Source organism: Pangasianodon hypophthalmus, chromosome 28 (assembly GCF_027358585.1).
Source record: "Pangasianodon hypophthalmus isolate fPanHyp1 chromosome 28, fPanHyp1.pri, whole genome shotgun sequence".
In the NCBI taxonomy this organism is placed as follows: domain Eukaryota; kingdom Metazoa; phylum Chordata; class Actinopteri; order Siluriformes; family Pangasiidae; genus Pangasianodon; species Pangasianodon hypophthalmus.
Window position 1 is genome coordinate 14713237 of NC_069737.1, and position 16613 is coordinate 14729849.

The 16613-nt window shown below is 40.8% G+C and overlaps 1 protein-coding gene across 2 annotated transcripts in view; it reads left to right on the forward strand.

Moving 5' to 3' along the window:
• Positions 1-3750: 3750 nt before the first annotated feature.
• The window catches only part of klhl5 (kelch-like family member 5), a 40331-nt gene continuing 27468 nt past the window's right edge, over positions 3751-16613 (forward strand). The window contains exons 1-2 of one of the 2 annotated variants that reach the window (XM_053230685.1): positions 3751-4070; positions 8419-8555. The gene's annotated coding sequence lies outside the window, so the exon portion shown is untranslated. The remainder of the gene's footprint in view (positions 4071-8418; positions 8556-16613) is intronic. The other variant, XM_053230686.1, reaches the window with a different exon arrangement.

Sequence of the window (16613 nt, forward strand, 5' to 3'; positions counted from 1 at the left end):
TTCCTGTTGCAGCGGTGATGTGTGTGAGAAAGAACGGAAGATGCAGAGAGAGATAGAAAGTCTTGCATCAGTCTTGTGAATTGACTAAGTGAAGTACATGTAGGTCACCTGGGACAGGACGCTGCAGTTGTCCAGTGTTTAGTGTTAACTGTTAAACAGGTCAGTGTGACGCTGCAGGCCTGGAGTTTGTGGCCTTGTGTTTATGTAACGTGCTCTAGTTGGTGATGAAGTGGAAACACGTGGCGTGTGTGGTCTGGCGGTACTGCCACACACAGACAGACAGACACACACACACGCGCACGCACACACACACACACACACACGCACACACAACCAGAGACTCTGAGTTCTGTAATCTGTACTTTGTACTCAATACGTCTTAGTCTCAATCTGCTAATAAACATGCCACCCACAGCACCCCCCCATGCTGTCAACATTCTTGCGTACTTCCTTTTTCTATCTTCATCTGTTTTCTTTCTTTCTTTCTGTCTTTCTTTCCACATTACCTACCAATCCTATCTTATGTACTTACACATCCCACCTTACCTAACCACCCTTCCCTACCTACCCATTCAACTCTAACCTACCCATCCAAACCTAACCTACCCATCCCACATACCTATCCTTCCAAACCTAACCTACTCATCCCAACTACCTACCCATCTAAACCTAACCTACCCATCCCACATACCTACCCATCCAATCCTAACCTACTCATCCCAACTACCTACCCATCTAAACCTAACCTACCCATCCCACATACCTACCCATCCAACCCTAACCTACCCATCTCAACTACCTACCCATCCAGCCCTAACCTACCCATCCCACATAACTACCCATCCAATCCTAACCTACTCACTCCAGCTACATACCCATCCAACCCTAACCTACCCATCTCAACTATCTACCCATCCAACCTTAACCTTCCCATTCTAGCTACCTACCCATCCCACCTACCTACCCATCACACCTACCTACCCATCGAATCCTAACCTACCCATCCCAGCTACCTATCCATCCCACATACCTATCCATCCAACCCTTACCTACCTATCACACCATACCAACCCACTCTACCTACCCATCCCACCTACCTACCCATCCAACCCTAACCTACCCATCTCAACTACCTACCCATCCAACCCTAACCTACCCATCCCAGCTACCTACCTATCACACCATACCAACCCACTCTACCTACCCATCCCTCCTATCTACCCATCCAACCCATTGGCAGAACAGTTTGTAGTCTTGCCATAGCAGGGCCTTTATACCTTGCAATAGCATGGGTGAAGGTGAACAGCTTTGTTCCAGGTGGGGGCCAGAGTTCATTTCAGGGCCAGAAAAGTTTAAACCAAGACTTGTAAAGAGGAATCTAACCAGATCCAGTGAATGGAAAAATAGAATATAACCATTTTTTCTAAAGTATCTTTGAAATTGTACAATTATCATAGGTCTAGAAACACGTTTGAATATTACAAACTGCATCTTTAAGGTACAATATTACCAAAATTACCAAGATAGTACCAAATCATTTAAATAACATGAATATAGAGCCTTGTGTTTATTATGTCATGTGTTTACATATTAGTCTATAGTGGAGTGCTGTAGTACTGTATATTTACCTATGCTATAAAAGGCTGTGTTTCAAATGCATGTTCAGTTCAGACTAGTTGTAGTGGCACTGAAACAGTAATGTCAAACCAAATTATGAACATCATTTAGATGGTTTTACTGAAATCAATTTTGATATAGGATATTCTTATATCATTTATATGCCTGTAGGTTTTTATTAAGCCAGAGTGGAGTGCTCTGCAATAGTAAGTATAAGCGTACACTATAAAAGCCTTCAGTTTGAGTTGCAGACTTTTTGTTTCTCTTAGCATAAACCTGCAATGTAATGCACACTCCCAATCCACTCAGTAGCAGTAAAGTACTCTCTGTGGGAAGCTGAAGGACATTCCTGCTGTTCTGGAGCTTGTTCCCGGTTATCGCTCTAGGCCAGGATAAAGTTCCTACAGGAACCCGCTGCAGTAAACAAGTGCCTGGAGAATGACGCACTCTTATCATTATTGTCCAGGAGGGTTGGAGCTGCCTGCCAGTGATTTCCAGCTTTACGCCAGAGAGACTATCACGTGGACTCCGAAGTCATGATTTCTCGTTCTATACTTTACCCTGGAGATTACACAAGCAAGGCAGTGAAGATATAGACTCTGTGTTTAAGACTAAACTGTACTGCAATATATTTGCATGCATAATGATGTATGTATGTATTATTGCATGCCATAATTTGCAACATAGATACAACTATGTGCATATCGTGATGGATGTCATAAATAATGTAATATTTTGGAGACACACAGGCACAAAGAACAGTCATAACAAAACATGCATAAAATGTTTATCATGAATATGTTATGCAACTGTGAATTCTTCTGAAATTCATGACCTATATAAAACCCAGATATCCAAAAATAACTTTTCTGATGTGTGCAGCGTAATTAAGAATTCAATTTATTCACTTTTTCCCCCTCCTCATTTATAAATGAATGACATGAGGATATTCTTCACCTAACACCGTTTGAGCGAAGGGGGAGAATGTGAACAGCTTTTTTTTTTCACATTATCATCAGAAAATATTAAAAACTGTATGCATTTTCCTATGCAAGAAAACGTGCTGTATAATATATAGTAGGTATTACATGTATATGGGTCAAGGATAAAAACAGATACATTAAAGTGATATATTCAATTACAGGACAATAATAAGCTTCTTAAGTCAAGGGCTCGTTGTTTCCAGCTACATTATGAATCATCAGTATATAAAATGTACTATTATACACCCATCCGTCTATCGTGTGTCCTGCAGAGGGAAGGAGGGAGAGAGAAGGAGAAAGAAGAAGAAAGCTTATTTCCTCTATGATATTGCAGAAGAACCTGGCTGTTTCTGTTCAACATTTTGGCTGTCCTTCCGCACAGTGACCAGCGCACCTTATTAGACCTACATGCATAAATGTATTATGCCTCCTAGCCCAAGGATTTCCATTCATGCTCATTTAGTCCTGCTTCACTGTACATTTTTAACTGACCTGACCCAACAGATCTCATTAACAAGCCCTTCATGGCAGACATCCACCCATCCATCCATCCATTTTCTGTACACAGGTTTGCAGGGAACCTGGAGCCTGGAGCCTGGAACCTATCCCAGGGGACATGGGACACCAGGCGGGGGACACCCTGGACAGGGTGCCAATCCATCACAGGGCACAATCGCACAAACACGCACCCATTCACACACTACAAACAATTTAGAGATGCCAGTCAGCCTACAACTGGGGGAAGGAAACCGGAGTGCCCGGAGGAGACCCCTGAAGCACGGGGAGAAGACGCAAACTCCACGCACACAGGGCAGAGGCAGGAATCACCCCCCCCAGCCCTTGAGGTGTGAGGCAAACGTGCAAACCTGTGCTAAACATGCTATTACACTTCAAAGTGGCATGCATCCATTAACGCTGCGATGCAGTTGATTATTTATGGCATGCATTCAATTCAGGCAACAGATTTCATCAAGTGTAAGGTTTATAAGTATGAGGTTTTACTTTTCATTTTGGAATGCATTTCACTTGTGCACTGTGTAATGACTGCTTTGCATCATGAGGCTGAGATCTATAAAAGAGCAGGATTGGAAATTTACTGCTCATTACAAAGGAGCACAAATTTATGATGCTTCCTCATTTGCAATGAGCGCGTGCACCTGCTGTTAGGCGGGGGAGGCTGCTCGCATCAACGCGCGCGTGCACTCATTTGTCTTTTATTTTGTTATTGTTATAATTATTTTTATATTTTGTGTCATTTGGCCTCCGATCATGCAAAGCACAGTCAATCTTTCCACGCCTTTTCCACTATAAGAGTTGCATCACGGCATTATTATGCACCGCGCGTGATGCTTACTTTAGGACCAACTTCACTATCAGTCACCGCTCATCTACTCACACGTTACCGAAAAATCAGCTATAAAAAAAAAACAAAAAAAAAAAAAACAGCTTTATAAACGTCTCCGCACTCAGGTAAGCCGGTTTATTTATCTTATCGTGTTAGTTTTATCCACCCGAGTGAATATTATTGTCATTTGCAGCGTGAAAACGGAGCAATAGAGCAAACAAACAGGCTCCGTGAAGCGGGTATGAGGAAGTGGAACAGCCGGCGCGTGACGCTCCGCGGGCGGCTTGATTTTCAGGCGAGCCCGCGGCTTGAAATGGGGCCTTAGGCATTTTTTATGATATGGTTCTTTTTATGAATTTATGCAGCGTACCTGAAAACTAGTTTCACTGCTTGGATGTTTAATAATGATTTTAAGTGTTTTTGCTTAATTTTATAGCTAACAAGTGGTTTAAATTAGCCTTGATGCCACAACTTCATCTTTTAGTATAGTTGACCAGTAATGAATGAGTGTCCTGACAATAAAAAGTGAGTTAGTTTCATTTAACAACCACCTGACAATAAAAAGTGAGTTTCATTTAACAACCACATAAAGTATTAAACAGCACAACAAACAGTGCAACTAATTAAAAAGAATAAACTAGTCAGAAAAAGTGCTAATTATGTACTTTTAATCCTGAATTCCCTGATGACCACATACTGTTTTCTCATCCTTTTTTCTTTAAAACCACTACATCAAGCAATTTATTATTTAATCAGTATAGGAAAAAAAAAAGGCTTTTTTTGACTTTAAAGTGCCTAAACAGCTTTTTGTACTTGTCTCTTAGCCTTGTAAACACCAATGAGATAATGTAACTAGGGAAAAAAAAAAAGTAGTTGTGGAGATCTCATTTAAAATGTATACATTGTCGCTTCTGGGGAAATTGATTACATTTTTTTGATGACTCATCCTGTACTAGTCTTGGGTTCATCCAAGTAAATGCTAGGATGTATAAGTCCCGTCCTTGGGGGAGTGTCTTGCTCTACAGTAGCAGCTTGTTAGCGGTAAAAATGGTTCATCTGTGTGTTTTTGGCTGTACATCTTTTTGCACACTGTTCCCTTTTCATCGCTTGGTTGAGAATAAACAACTGTTTATTTTTATTCATTTGGAAGAGTGGAGTTTATGAGAGTTGGTGGCTCAAATCGCGGCTCTGAAGCCCTTTCATGGGGACTTTAAGATCCTGATTAGGTGTGCCGGAGCTCTTTTCATGGATATTAGTTGTGCTACACCGTTTGTAATCCGTCTGTCAGTGTGGAACAGGATTCAGCATCGTACGCTTATCACTCTCTCTCTCTAAGTTTCTCTTAATGTTTTTAAACTAGTTTTTGCAGAACGTTAGTACAAAGGAGACAGAAGCCTTGGGACAGAAAGCACATGTCCTTGATGATGATAAAAAAACACATTCACCAGCAGGAGGACGGACAAATTGGATGAACAATTTAATAACATCAGGCAGGTCTTAATTTCTCTTTGGCTTCGGGAAATTGCACATTTATCTCCAGAACACAGCCGCTGATTTCCTGCTCCTGCAAATAGACATTTTTCAAGGATGCTCACCTAGCATATAAAATTGACCCATTTGGCTGTACAGAAATTTATCCAGCAAATGCCTTTTTGTCTAAATTAATCGCTGTGCTTTTTATTTCTGAAAAAAAAAAGGTTGTAAAAATGTATTGCGCAGTCTGAGAATTTTATGACGTGTCTTTATTTCCAGTGAACTTTCATTCCCTTTGTTCTCTTTAGAGAACAAATCAGAAAAAACACACTTGCGGCGTGCAGTTATTGGAAAATTATCAACAACAGGGTGGTGTGATGAAGCACAGTTACAGTTACCACCCTGAAGTTGATTATTCTCCTATAACAGCCTGCTCTAAAGTGTTTTATTCCTCTAATACTACACCATTTTTGCCGAGTCTATAAATGTATTTATTATTGAAAGACGCATCAGACCTTTTATCCATTTATAGTAACATTTAATGCTGCAGAATGTCAATGAGTGTCCCATCTTTCCAGTTCTGATGTATCCACTTGGTCCAGATGTGGAGCCATTATACTCTAGCTGATGGCTTGTGATTAACTGATCTCCAGAGTTGGCAGGGAACAGACCAGGTTTCCTTGCATAAGCCTGGAACAGACCACATTTCTTATTTATCTGGCACAGTTCACCATTTTACTCTGTTTGGTGCACATTTTTTAAATTATTAACATCAATTCACATCAGTACATTTCAGTGTATGTAACTTCATGGGTCAGGTTCTCTAATTAGCATGAAGATTAATTTCTAAAAACTAGATTTATATTTCCTAAAGAAATTACAATACAAAAAAAATAAAAAATTAAGGAAGGAAGACGAGAAATAAGGAAAGAGAAGTAGAAAGATACAAGTGAGAGGAGAGATAGAGAATCTGAGAGGCAGAAAAAAAGAGTGAAAAAGAAAAAAGAAAGCTCTTATGATGTCGAATGGTTGATTGATTAACATGTAAGGATGAACGTGTGTGTGTGTGTGGTGTGTGTGTGTCTTACTGAAACCAGGCCTGGATGTAATGTGGATTTTTTATTGGCAGAGTGGCAGATTTGCTTTCAACGCACACACACACACACACACACACGCAGTGTGAGGCAGTATCTTGGATTGAAATTTATGCTCGGCCTCCTCCCTCCACCTGCAGTGTGTTCACGGTGATGATGCTGTCCTCAGGGTGAGCTTAATAATTGATGGCAGATCTTTATGGCTGTAATCGCTCGTCTGCTGCTCTCCTCTGATGGCAGATATTAGAAAAAGTGTGTGTGTGTCTGTGTGTATGGGCTGGATTTTAGGCCCTTTTTGAGGACCTAAGACAGGTTTGACCTTGTGGGGACTTTTAGTTCTAACTGTGACATTCATTTTGATAGAAACACCAGGATGAAATGGTATATTTTCTGAAGTATATCCCTAAAAATCTGTCTCCTTTGAGCTAAAATCAATAAAAGTTAAAGTAAGTGAGGTGAAAAATTCCCAGTGACACTTTCATATGTGTTCACTTAGCCTGATTTTGTTCAGCTTTGTAAAGGCTAATTTACAAAATTACAGACGTGGTCTAGAGACATGTATTTATAATTATTAAATAAATAATATTTATAATGTAAAAAAAGAGAGCATTCACTCACGAGTGCAAATTTGTAAAAATTGTTTATCACCACCTAGTGGCCTGAAGTAGAATGGCATTTTATTCAACCTCGAATGTCAGTTATCAGTATTGATAAAAGTTTGATTATGATCATCATCGTCATATTTCCCACACTGCGTATGAACTATATAGCTACATCTCAAGTGGTGTAGTACACACTATAGGCCTATGCTATACACTATACACACTATATACTACATTATTTACTTTAATATGTAGTACCAGAATTTCACAGGGTAATAATGTCGCAAATCACACATTTTGCACAAAATGTTTTGCCTGGTTTCATTATACATTTTGGCCCTGATTTGCGTGCATGATTTAGTGGAGTCCTCGCTCAGTGCATCTAAATTTAATCTGCAGCACTAAATGATGGCTCCGCCCCTTTCTCGAAGTGTTCAGCATTTCTCTCTTGAAAGCTGCGTCTCAAATGTCATACTTTGCATATGATAGTTCTCATATCATGTCAGCCAAACGCGTCTTTCCGATCTGCTCGTACTGCTACTTGGAGAAAAGCGCTAGGGTTAGGCGTTCACATTAGGGAAACTCAATGCGCTGTAGCACACCATTAATACCCAGATGTTTACGAAATGCTTTATATTAAAATTTAAAATTTATACTTAAGTGTCCTTCAGTTCAAATTCGATCACTGAGAGGTATTTCATCACTCCAGAATGGGCTACACCTCAAAAATCAGGCTGTTACACATGTTCTTGAGTTAACATTAGGTAGCTAATTAGTTTTTCTTTGAACTCTGAGTAACAACTGACGAATTTACTGAAGTATCAGTATGAAAGTCCAGTGGGAACTTAACAATTATGCTCCTCTAGTTTGTTTTTCAGAAAAAAACTTTTACCACAGTCTGTCTTATTGTTTCCCAAAAGCGTAAGCAAAAGCATAAGCCGTTAGCATAGATTTACGATTTTTTTTTTGCGCATCTTGCATCCTTTCACTTTGAAAATGTATTATGCTAGATTTGCTTTATGTATTAGACTATGTAGTTTGATATTTTTTGTGCTATGTATGTAAACATGAGTATTGTAGTCCCGAGTGTGTTGTATGCAGTCAGATGGTTGTGCGATCCTTCGTCCTTAGCCAGCGTGACCATATGCGGAGGAAGTTAAGCGTTGAACACTTGGTCTCCATTCCACACACACACACTGACACAGGAGGACACGGCCCCTATTTGGTTGTAAATTGGTTTTAAATTGGTTGTCTGTGCCATTAGGCAGATGTGTGGCTAAGCAATTATCGTTTCTTTCTTTTAGCATTTTTTAGAGAGAGAGAGAGAGAGAGAGAGAGAGAGAGAAGGAGGAAGAGTTGACATTCCATCCTGCCATTATTGGCCAAAGTGGATTAACGATACACACCTGCTTTCCTGTACAGAACGTAACTGTATTAGCTGGTAAGTTCATTTTCGATTTCTTAATTTAAATCATATTGATGTGAAATATCAGACAGAACTCTCAAAAACTGCAAATTAGCTACATGAGTTACACTTAATGTCTGGTGGCATGCTAGCATAACGTTGTTGCGAACTCTTGTAGCTAGCATGGTGGCTCAATTTTATTCTCTCAGTGAATTAAAGAAAATTTCCAAGAAACCTCAAATCCCACCTCTGGCAGAGCGCTAGCATAGAATTATTGGGTAGCTAGCTGAGTTCATACTAATAATATGCACTCAGCTAGCTAATAATAATACATTTGTACCACAGTGTTGTTGAATTGTGGATTCTGATTGGTTTTCTCTAACAGCAGCTCTGACAGTAGTGCAGCTGCAAATAACAGGTTTATATTAATGCTCTCGTTCTAATACGTTATTCTTTCTATAGTAACAGCTCATTCACAGGGACATGTACGTCGGCCGCTCAACATAAACTGATAAAATACATGTGTAATCGTTGATATGATGAGGTTTTCTGTCAAAAAGGAGGCGTTTATTTACCATTTATGGAAGGAGTCTCCAGTGTCAGCACTTTGTAGAAGTCTGAGATAAAGCTGTAATTTTAAGTTTTCCGACATTCCACGTGGTAACAGTAACTTTGCTTCATCACACCACCCTGTCATTGATTATTTTCCCCTAACAGAACATCCGCAAGTGTTTTATTCCTTACATATCAGATTATTATATCGAAAATTTGATCAAATCTTCCATACCTAAAGCTAAACACGTGGTACGGTTTATCTTTGTACTAGCATAGCATTAAGGAGCTAGCAGGCTGCATTCTTAGCTAGCGCTCTGCCTATATACTATCAGGTTTCAATATTTATTTTTAATATGTCAATTAATTAATATGTAATTGAACTTGTCAAGAAAACATCCTGATTGTGTATTTTTAAACCTCTGTGTATGAAATTTCTAAAAAAAAAAAAAAAAAAAAAAACTCACTTCACAAAAACAAGTCACCTCACTTTTCACTTCTACTAGTGTGCTAGCATAACGTTAAGTAGAAGCAGAATGCATTTTGCACCACTAGCTAGTTTTTTTTTTTTTTTTTTTTTTTTTTTATTGACCAAAAATTCTGTGTGAGATTTTAAAGTGTGTGTGTTAATGTAGATCTGCAGTTTTTAAACAGTACTAAAGTAGAAACTATATTAGCCTTGTAGCTCTAGGGTAAAACCAAACGTTTTGGCTAAGCAGCTACATTTGAGGTAAAAGGGAAACCTTTTATTTTTTTACTGCCACTTATTTAAGTGTGTGTGTGTGTGTGTGTGTGTGTGTGTGTGTGTGTGTGTGTGTGTGTGTGTGTAAGATGCGGTTTTAAACCTGGCCAGCTTGTACATGTATATATTTCCTGATCTGGCGGTTTGTCAGAGGAGGAGAGAGCGCAGCTTTTCATCAATAATTCAGCAGGTTGGTTTGTGATGTAGCTCAGATAAGATGAAGGTCTTTACGGCTCTCAGGTTTTTATTAATTTATTTATTTGTTTATCTCGGCATGAGCACGTCACAATGACCCTCCGGCTCTTTGATCTCCTCTCTGACAGGCACAAAACGCAGCAAAAAGCCACTGAACAACGCCAGAGGCTCTCGGTGTGTGTGTGTGTGAACGCCAGCTTGGCCCTCCCATGTGTGCCGGTTGACGACGCTATAAACAGTAATAGGTGAATTAAACTCCTTGGCTCTCGTCAGGATCGATCTGTCTCCTGACACGCACAAACACACACACACACACACACACACACTCACTCACTCTGCTGCGCCATATGGCTAAAGCTCTAGATGAATGTTAGTAGCTGGTTAGTGTAACGCTGAGGAGTATCTAAATGTAGATTAACTAGCTAGCTTGGAAATGAGCTAATCTAGGGTGGACTAATCATGAAGTTAATAGTTAAAAGCTTCAATTTGCTGTCCAGTCCAACGATAGCTAAGATAATATAAACAAGTATGGCTGGCTAGTTCGTTAAGCCAGTCATTATCCTTTTCTAAGAAAGACTGTAGTGCCTCTGTCTCTTTCACATCGTATGTAAAGGATATTATTCGAGTCTGGCCAACGTGTTTATTTTAGCGTGTTATAGGAGTTGTATGACAACTTCACAGCTTTACTTTGCATGGTTTTCCCATGCTCTCGAGCTTGGGAACATTCCAGAGAACTGATCCCTGGTCCTCTTGAAAATGGTGCTCTGTGGTTCACTTGAATTGAACCACAGCGCAGTCCACATCAGGTGTGGAAGCTGAACGCTCTCGGCGCAGTCATGATCGGTTCAATTCGCCACATTACTTCCTGTTTCTACTGTTATGACATCGGTGAAAGGGTCATGATGGGTATCGATGTATAAAACCAGACCTTCACAGGATTAGAGTTCTGTAATTAGCTCACATTTGTGGTGTGAATGTTCGCGCCGATAAAATCTTTGTGTGTAGGATTTCCTGCACGATAACATGCTCTGTTCTTCGAAGAAAGTAATAAAAAAAAAAAAAAATCAAATGGATGAACCTAGCGCCTATGCACTATGTTTTTACCCCCAATGTAGAAGCAATTCACGACTAAACTTCCACGCTATAATCTCATAGCGATTTCTTACAGCTCAGAATTTACTTGTTAGGAAGGATACCAGGGTCAGGTGACTTGTCACGCCCCATTTCAGCTGACCAATCAGAAACAATTTCATTGGCCAGGTATTGAAAGAGATCAAATTAAACAGTAAAGTATAGAAATGTGAGGGAAAAAAGGTGTGTATACGTGCAGTGGAGTGTGTAAGGGACGGAGGAAGTTGAGCTGAACAGACAGGAAGTAGATTTATCATGCGTTTAGTAATGATGAGGTTTTACTGCATTATGAACTCGAATAAACCCTATCTTAGACTATTTTGCTCTCTGGGGTGTTAGTGAGGTGTGTGTGTGTGTGTGTGTGTGTGTGTGTGTGTGTGTGTGGGGATACTGGTGCAGAGAGAGAATGAGTGATTGTGTTTCTGAACATTTGCTGTATTCACCTTGTTACTGTTGCACACACTGCAGCGTTCAGCGTCCATTTACGTCATCAGCTCTTGCAATGCATTGTGCTTGTGTGTGTGTGTGTGTGTGTGTGTGTGTGTGTGTGTGTGTGAGAGTATCTTCATTTCCTCCCTTTTCTTTTTTTTAAACTTTCACAGAACTTGGAGGGATGTAGCAAAAAATATCGTATTCATATATTATTTGTGTATCACAGAGTTGTTTTTCTCAGCTTTTGGTAACAAAGCAGTGGCGCCTTATTATAAAGATTTTTATAATTCATTGTTTTTGTTTAAAAAAAGTTAAAGTAACAAGCAAAAGATGAGAAACGACTGCTACAAAAATGTATAGTGAGGATTTATAGACAGTCTGCATTTTCTATCCCAGATTTTTTTTCAGGTTTAAAGCCGGTGGTCTAGATGCTATTGATAAATCCTATCTCAAATAAAACACTGCTACTCAAAAAAAATCTGACACCCTCAGACGCGTGAATATTATTCAGAGGGTGAGGTAAGGAAACAAAAGATGAAGCGAGGAAAAAGAAAATGAGAAGAAACAAGGAACGAAGGAATAATGAGAGAGAGAGAGAGAGAGAGAGAAAGAATGAGAGATGAAAATGTCCATATGGAGCACAAAATGAGTCTGGTGATATTTCAGGTAATTAGCTTGGGGTGTAGGGAGTGTGTGTGTGTGAGTGTGTGTGAGTGTGTGTGAGTGTGTGTGAGTGTGTGTGAGTGTGTGTGAGTGTGTGTGAGTGTGTGTGAGTGTGTGTGGAGATATTGATGTGTCTTGTAATCGGTTACTGGAAGTGTAAGTGTAAAGGCAACTTGAGAACTGTAGAGACTCAATCAGCGACTGTGTTAAGTGAGATTGTACAGCAAGTGGTAGTTTTTTGTTTGTTTGTTTTTATGTCCATGACACAGTTTTCAGTAAAGTTCTACGAAAATAAATTAAATCGTGATTATATAATAATTTCATTAATCATTAATTTAATTCATTTTTCTTACAGTAGGTACATTTTCTAAGATTTGGATTCCTCATTCCTGTCGTTCCTCGACTCGGTCCTCACATAGCACCTGAGTGACAGTTTATAGGGACATTTGTTTTAAGGGTCAGTTACTGAGGTCAGTGTGTGTGTTTGTGTGTTTTATTTCTTATGCCTGCACTTATAGAGACGTTTATTGCAATAATTTATTTATAGTTCATTGTTATAGTTGCTCTGACCAAGGTCAGGGGGAGTGTGTGTGTGTGTGTGTGTGTGTGTGTGTGCGCGAGCACGCACGCTGATTTTCTCTCATACATAGAGTGATTGATCAAAGCAGTAAGCCAATAAAAATCCCAACTGTGTGTGTGTGTGTGTGTGTGTGTGTGTGTGTGGGCATGCTTTCATATCTTAGCAGGGACAGGGATAGAAATGACTGACAGTTTTGAAGGACTGGTCCCCACACACACTTTTCTTTTTTTTTTTTTTTTTTTTTTAATACAAAAACTGCTGCTTTTTTTTTTCCACCTTTGATTTAGGTGAAGCTTAGCATTAATGTGCAGTAATAATTATGTCAGTAGAAGGTCCTCATAAGGATAGTAAGACAAGTATGTGTGTGTTAGTGAGTGTTTATCCACACATCACTGAAGTCTGATGTTATTTATCGATTCATACACACACACACACACACACATACACCTGACTTTGAAGCTTTGAGGTGCAAATCCATGTTTTGTCTGATCCCTGCGTTTTGGCCAATCAGAACGAGCCGTTAGGTGTGAGAGCTTGACTCTTGGGTATAAACACATTTTTTCACATCGCTCTTTGATCGTTACTGTAAACACACAGCAACTTATTTTCATAATCAGCTTCTAATAATTATCTATAACGTCTGTGCTGAATTTACTGTTGATCTTTTGATAAATTGTCCTTTGGCTATTGCGGCTGCTTAAAAGTAGGCGGGGCCTACTGTGGGAAATAGTCACGTGCTTTCTAACGATGTTTCGGTGGTCAAACGGAGCTAGCTGAAACCAGGGCTGGGTGATAAATTATGATCATTTATGTGACAGTATGCTTTTCTAAAATATCGTGATATGTTTTTATCAAACTAAAAAAACCTTTTTTTTTTGGTAATAATCACAAACTGACTGGAAGTTGATTTTGTATTTAATCTTTATATTAATCTTAATACATGAAAAAGGCATTGATCCCAAGCCTAGTGGTATGATATATCTGTCAAATCGCCCAGCTCTATCATATCGTTGAAACAAACGTGTTTACAGGTATATAGCTAGCGGCAGCTAGCTAATGTACAGTTACTTGCTAGCTAATATGAAATTAAGAATTACCTGTCCTATCATCCACCAGTCCTATCATTGTTTATGCGATCTGACACGCCCACAGCAGTGTGTTTTTTCGAGTTAGAAGTGCGGTTAAAGTGTGTGTATATTTGGATTGTACCCTTACTTAATGGGTATTAAATGTAAACATTTAAAATTTTGATGACAATAAAAGAAGTGACTTTTGTTCTCCTGTGCCTAGTCTAGTGGAGAAAAAAAAACTGACCGTGTTTAGTATTAGGAACCTGACAGGAACCGTAAATGAGTGTGTTTAGCAGCCCACTATACCCTATTTAAGATAATAATCTCTACTCAATGCAGGGTAAAATAAAATCAATTTATATACTGCTGTTTAATTAAAGGGATATGAAACGATGTAAAGGGACGTTTAAATTTTACTAACGATCCCACGTAGCCACAGGCCGCATATGGAATATCGCAGGATTAATCCTTTATCACACCACACACACGGAGAGAGAGAGGGAGAGATGGGGAGAGAGAGAGAGAGCGAGAGAGCGAGAGATTAAATGCTGAGCGGAACACTGAAAAAGTGCTACACTTCCTGATTAAAGTTAAAAGTAAGGAGTAAAATGGTCATTGTAGTGCTGTTACACACCCTGAGTGAGACACGTGACTCGGACGTCAGCCACGCCTCCCGCTTGCAAAAACGCAGCAGGGTTCTATAGTGATTTTTAACAGCAAGCCAGAATTTGTTTTCTAAAATGTCATGTTGTGCTGTTGGGTGTCAGAATCAGAAAAACTGTTCACATATACGTTCATCTTACCACACATCAAATCAGACACGTTTCCAAGCCAACAGAAGAAGATTGTGGTTACAGGTGATTAGGAATGAGCAGCTCCGTCATTGCGGCGCCCATTTCATCTCGGTATGATATCGGCTAGCAGGTTTGGCAAATATTCTGAGTAGAGAATGTAATATTAACACTAGAGTAGTGAGAGTGTCAGCGCTTTTACTCTTTCACAGGCTGTAACACACTGCAAACCTGCACACACACACACACACACACACCTCTGTTCCAGGGCCTTAAGATTAAACTGCAGAGAGAACATACTGGTCCAGCAAACCAATTCATTATCACAGAGAGAGAGAGAGAGAGAGAAAGAGAGAGAGAGAGAGAGAATGCGTGGAATCTCTGGGTTTTCAATTTCCTGCTGATGCCTGATTCCATTTTCGTGTGTGTGTGTGTGTGTGTGTGTGTGTGTGTGTGTGTGTGTGTATTTTAAGAATCGCTGCTGAGTCATGCAATACCTTAATTAGTCTACCTAATACTCCCGAGAGAGAGTGTGTGTGCGTGTGCGTGTGTGTGAGGAGTACAAGATGTGGTTTTGATACATGCTCAACTTGACAGAAGTAAAATCATCTGAGAGAGAAGAGGGCTGAGGGGAGAGAGAAGAGACGGAGACAAGGTGGAGTAAGACAGCTGAGAAAGACAGACGCAGAGGAAAATAGGGAGGGGGGGGAACCAGGGGGGAGAAAGGCAGTTAGATAAGATTGAGATGGAGGAAAACAGTGAAAATGGAGACGAGAGAGAGAAAGAGACGAGAAAGGAAGGGAGCGGCTGAAAGAGAGATGGGGGAAGAAGGAGAAAGAGATGGAGGAGAGACAGAGGGCAAGACAGTGTGAGAGAGAGAGAGACAAATACAGAGATGTAGGGGGGGGAAATGATAAGTACAGAAAACAGTGATGGGGAGAGATATATATAAAGAGAGACAGATACACACAGAGCAGCCACGGCCTGGCTATAGAGAGAGACAGATACACACAGAGCAGCCACGGCCTGGCTATAGAGAGAGACAGATACACACAGAGCAGCCACGGCCTGCTATAGAGAGAGGCGGATACACACAGAGCTGCCGCGGCCTGCTATAGAGGGAGACGGTTACACACAGAGCGGCCGCGGCCTGCTATAGAGAGAGACAGATACACACAGAGCGGCCACGGCCTGGCTATAGAGAGAGACGGTTACACACAGAGCGGCCGCGGCCTGCTATAGAGAGAGACAGATACACACAGAGCTGCCGCGGCCTGCTATAGAGAGAGACGGTTACACACAGAGCGGCCGCGGCCTGCTATAGAGAGAGACGGATACACACAGAGCAGCCACGGCCTGCTATAGAGAGAGACGGATACACACAGAGCTGCCGCGGCCTGCTATAGAGAGAGGCGGATACACACAGAGCTGCCACGGCCTGCTATAGAGAGAGACAGATACACACAGAACTGCTGCGGCCTGCTATAGAGAGAGACGGTTACACACAGAGCGGCCGCGGCCTGCTATAGAGAGAGACGGTTACACACAGAGCGGCCGCGGCCTGCTATAGAGAGAGACAGATACACACAGAGCAGCCACGGCCTGCTATAGAGAGAGACAGATACACACAGAGCTGCCACGGCCTGCTATAGAGAGAGACAGATACACACAGAGCAGCCACGGCCTGCTATAGAGAGAGACAGATACACACAGAGCAGCCACGGCCTGCTATAGAGAGAGACAGATACACACAGAGCTGCCACGGCCTGCTATAGAGAGAGACAGATACACACAGAGCAGCCACGGCCTGCTATAGAGAGAGACAGATACACACAGAGCAGCCACGGCCTGGCTATAGAGAGAGACAGATACACACAGAGCAGCCACGGCCTGCTATAGAGAGAGGCGGATACACACAGAGCTGCCGCGGCCTGCTAT